The sequence below is a fragment of the Anomaloglossus baeobatrachus genome, chromosome 5 (assembly GCF_048569485.1).
Source record: "Anomaloglossus baeobatrachus isolate aAnoBae1 chromosome 5, aAnoBae1.hap1, whole genome shotgun sequence".
In the NCBI taxonomy this organism is placed as follows: Eukaryota; Metazoa; Chordata; class Amphibia; order Anura; family Aromobatidae; genus Anomaloglossus; species Anomaloglossus baeobatrachus.
The window spans coordinates 378328768-378334188 of record NC_134357.1 but is presented as its reverse complement, the minus strand read 5'-3'; positions in this window follow the sequence as shown (position 1 = coordinate 378334188).

The window sequence follows — 5421 nt, the reverse complement described above, 5'->3', positions numbered from 1 at the left end:
TCTTGTATTCACTGCTTTCCTCGCCCACCGTCGCCTATGATTGGTTGCAGTCAGACACGCCCCCACGCTGAGTGACACCTGTCTCACTGTAACCAATCACAGCCGCCGGTGTGTGGGTCTATATCGTGCAGTACAATAAATAAATAATTTTAAAAAACGACGTGCGGTCCCCCCCCAATTTCGATACCAGCGAAGGTAAAGCCACACGGCTGAAGGCTGGTATTCTCAGGATGGGGAGCCCCACATTATGGTGAGCCCCCCAGCCTAAAAATATCAGTCAGCAGCCGCCCGGAATTGCCACATCCATTAGATGCGACAGTCCCGGAACTCTACCCGGCTCATCCCGAAATTGCCCTTGTGCAGTGGCAATCGAGGTAATAAGGACTTAATGGCAGCTCATAGCTGCCACTAAGTCCTAGGTTAATCATGGCAGGCGTCTATGAGACATTCCATGATTAAACTGTTAAGTGAAAGTAAATAAACACATACACCCGAAAAAATACTTTATTTGGAATAAAAGACAAAAAACACCCTCTTTCACCACTTTATTAAAATCCCCAAATACCCCTCCAGGTCTGGCATAATCCACACGAGGTCCCGTGACGCATCCAGCTCTGCTACATGAAGCTGACAGGAGCGGCCGTAAAACACTGCCGCTCTCTATCAGCTCCACGCATCAACTGAAGTGAGTCGCTCTGTCTACGGGGACGTCACTGAGGTAAGACCTGTGTGTGTGCAGTGATGATGGGTGCGGTAGTGCCTGCGTGTGCGGTGATGATGGGTGTGGTAGTGCCTGCGTGTGCAGTGATGATGGGTACAGTAGTTCCAGGGTGTGTATGGTGATGATGGGTGTGGTAGTGCCTGCGTGTGCAGTGATGATGGGTGCAGTAGTGCCGGTGTGTGCGGGACAGTAGTGCCGGGGTGTGGGCGGTAATGATGGGTCCGGTAGTGACTGCGTGTGTGCAGTGATGATGGGTGCAGTAGTGCCAGGATGTGTGTGATGATGATGAGTGCGGTAGTGCCTGTGTGTGCGGTGATAATGGGGGGCAGTAGTGCCGGGATGTGTGTGTGATGATGAGTGCGGTAGTGCCTGTGTGTGTGGTGATAATGGGCTCGCTCTCTCTCGCGGCTAGAAAACATAACGCAACGCGTTATTTCACAGAATCCGTTGCCTTTATTTTCACACTATTTGCAAGGCATCATTCAGATGCGTCACACAATGCATTGTAACGGATGCCGCACAACGCAAGTGTGAAAGCCCCCTTACCTGCATCTTTGCTTGCGGGGTCATTGTCATAGACAGGGAGGGCGACAGAAAGCACACGCCAGTCTTTAGTAAACCAACAGGAACTTCTTTATTGTATCTCTCACTTCTTTCCATGCTTCAGGCCCTTAGGACCACTCGTGTCTGTTCTACCTCGGGGGAAGACTTCTCTCTTCCTGGAACTCACCCTGGGCACTATCCTCCAGAAGCTGAGTCCTATGCACTCTTACTGGAACTCACCCAGGGCACTATCCTCCAGCAGCTGAGTCCTATACACTCTTCCTGGAACTCACCCTGGGCACTATCCTCCAGCAGCTGAGTCCTATGCACTCTGCCTGGCACTCGCCCTGGGCATTATCCTCCAGCAGCTGAGTCCTATGCACTCTTCCTGGAACTCACCCTGGGCACTATCCTCCAGCAGCTGAGTCCTATGCACTCTTCCTGGAACTCACCCTGGGCACTATCCTCCAGCAGCTGAGTCCTATGCAGTCTTCCTGGCACTCGCCCTGGGCACTATCCTCCAGCAGCTGAGTCCTATGCACTCTTCCTGGCACTCGCCCTGGGCACTATCCTCCAGCATCTGAGTCCTATGCACTCTTCCTGTAACTCACCCTGTGCACTATCCTCCAGCAGCTGAGTCCTATGCAGTCTTCTGGCACTCGCCCTGGGCACTATCCTCCAGCAGCTGAGTCCTATGCACTCTTCCTGGCACTCACCCTTGGCACTATCCTCCAGCAGCTGAGTCCTATGCACTCTTACTGGCACTCACCCTGGGCACTATCCTCCAGCAGCTGGAGTCCTATGCAGTCTTCTGGCACTCACCCTGGGCACTATCCTCCAGCAGCTGAGTCCTATGCACTCTTCCTGGCACTCACCCTTGGCACTATCCTCCAGCAGCTGAGTCCTATGCACTCTTACTGGCACTCACCCTGGGCACTATCCTCCAGCAGCTGAGTCCTATGCACTCTTTATACCCTGGTATCCTTTTCGTGCGGCTGCCGTACCTCACTCGGTCCCTCGGACGCGTGACAGCTCCTGGCCAGTTGACGGTCGTGCTGGCGGTCTTTGTACCCCGACATCCCACTGGTCTCAGGACGCTCCATTGGCCATCCATAGGGTGAGCTCTTGGTATACGGGACGATTCCTCCCTTCCTAGGCAGGCCCTGGCTCTGGGCCCTGCCTGTTTGCTTCAGCTACTGCAGCTCCACTGACTCACCATCTTGTCTCTGCTTCTGAACTTTCTTCTACTCCTCCCTCCTGTCTCCGTCTCCCTGGTAACCAACCCCACTGCTTGCTTTCTATGTCCCTACTCTATCCTATTAACTAGTGATAGGAAATCTAGTTCATTTTGGTGATTAGTCCAAAAGATTAGTTCATTTAGTTCATTTAGTTCAGTATTTCTCTGGAATATTCTGCTGAGAAGAGATTGATCAGTTCTAGTTCGTTACACAGAAGCTGGAGCTCCTAGGATGTTAGGCTCCTTTCACATTGCGTTTTACCTTCCGCTCACAGGTCCCGTCGGGGCATCCGTCCGAACCGCCCCTCTCCCACTCTGCAAAGCATGTTCCGGACGCATGTGCCCAACAGGGCCATTCACTGTTATGGAGCGCACTGCGTTAGCGTGTGCTCTGTTTTGTGCCATTTTTTGCACATATACGTTTCTGCAGACGGACACCCGAACATTATGGAAAAAAAGGGCTTCCCTGGATTTTCCATTGCCAGTGAAGGTAACACCAAGCAGTAGAGTTAGCAGCCAGTAGCTGTTTGGGTTACCCTTAGCTAGCAATAGAAAATGCAGCGGGAGCCTACTTTTTTTTTTTTTTCACCCCTAACCCTTTTGGGTTATGTGTTTGTTTGTTTTTTTAATGAATTTAAAAGTTGCTTTTCTGTTACTTGCAATACAATCTGCAACTCACTTCAATGCTTGCAGGGGGAGTTTAGAGGGAAACGGGATAAAAAGAAGTCCTCGACTAGTTTTTTAAATACGAGTGTGATTGTCATGTGTATAAAGGAAAAAGTGTAAATATCCATGGTTAGTGACATGCTGAACAGATGGGTTAGGGATAGAATATACATTAAAGCAGGGTTGGGGTAAGGTGGAATGGTATAGGTGGTGAGGTATAATTTTGAGATTGGAGAAAAACACTTCTTATTGGGTAATGGTGGGGTACGTATCATGGGTGGAGAGAATTGAGCATTTGTATAGAGGGGCTGCAGAGACTATAGGTTAGAGCTTTCTCTGTGTTCTATGCAGTGTTTAAACTATATGGTTACGTCCTCAACAAATGGAGGTTCAGGACTCCTTGTCTGTAAATGTTCACATTATTCCTTGGAGTGGGTTTTCTTATAACTCTTCTCAGTTAGAATGGAAACCAGGTATGTTTTTTTGATTGAGCCAGGTAGGTCTGAAACCAGACAGACTGTGCTAATCTGGGACCTGTGGATCTACATGGACAATAAAAGACATATTATTGAACTTGGTTTTACAATAAAGTATAAGGACTTTTTCACATTACTCGTTATGTATTATTGGTTGAAACTGATTTTTTGACTAAAGTCTCAAAAATATGGGAGTTTCATATATTCAAAGGTGAAAAATGTAGTTACCTTAAAGGGTGTCACATAGTGAATACCGGGGTTTCACCAGGTACACGGGAACCCCCAACGAGTGCTGCAACACACAGGGTACACGTTACAATGGTTGGCCCTGGCGCTAGGGAAAGGGGAACAGGGTCACCTCCTAAACACACCTGAGACTGATCCCTGCACTCCCTAATGTCCCTATATGGGTTCTTTCACCCCGTTGCAAATCTCGTGCCTAATTATTTTTTCCTGGGCTTAGCCCCATATAGTCTAGGGTAGTGGAAACGCTCTAGGATAAAGACACAGAGGGGATAAGACAGACTATAAAATAAACAACAATCATATAAAGCACTCAAAATAGCAAGAGGTAATAATGAGGAACAGACCAGAGTTGGAAAAACCAAATAAGATAAAGGAAGGGAAAACAACACAGCTTTCACTCAACAAACATTCTCTGAATGGCTTTTTCTGGTCTCCAGCTCACAGGTTCCCTCTAGAGGTAGTATAGCAGAAACTATCACTAGCAGTTTACCTGGATTAGGAAAGAGATCATTATAACAGAGCTGATTATCAATAGAGACCAGCTGACTATTGCTTACACTCAGAGTTTTAGACCAGAGGATCTAGTTAACCCTAGCAGAATCTGCACAGCTAGAAGTATTAACCTGAGCCACGGCGTATGAAGCCCTGTGCTGTGATCTCCTGACACCAGAAATAGGAGGGACCACTCTTTGTCATGGTACTTTCGTGACAAAGGAGAAGGCTGCTTCCACCATGTTTGTTGCCTGGTCAAAGAGTGAGTGAAAGGCTGTTATAAAGGAATGCATGAAAAGGGAGAATTCATCTAAAGGTATCTCAATTTTCAATAGACCCAGGAAGGATAGGTTTTCGGGTAAAAAAAAGTTATGGCTATAGGAAAGTTTGTTTTAGACAGAGCATACATGTAATTCTGCTGCAGAGAAAAGGAGCAGGGAAGTATGGGTCCAGCAATTGATCTATGAATTCCAAGAATTTGTGGTGGTTTTGCTGAGGAATCTCAGGATTTGGAGATGTATCACCAATATTAAAGATAAGCAGATGGCATTATGATGGGGTTTAAAAGGCTGTGTATATGTGGAGAATTTAATGTTGATAAAAAGTAAGATGGGTGTTTAGAAACAAAGAGAAATGTTTTTATTTGGAAATGTAAAGTTTTTAAGGCAATGATTGTGTTAATTGTATTGCTAAAATATTATGTAGGTTTTAAACAATTTGTTATGTTGAGTATTTGATAAACGAACAGGATACGTTTTTATCTTTTAGGATAGGTTTACATCTTGTGTACGGTTTCAGTGAAAGAGCTGGAATTTCTGTCCCACACACAAACATCCAGTAATGACTAGCAAAGATGATATCTATATCACCTCCCCCTATTGTCTTATAGTGTCTGAATATTACAGCTTGCCAAGTTCATGATGAGCTGTGGTATTCCTAAAGCCAGATATTATACTCCAATCAGTGAAGGGACATGCATAGAGGTGCATGCCGTTTTTCATATGCCTCTTAATGAATTGTGGTGTCTGACTCATTGAAAC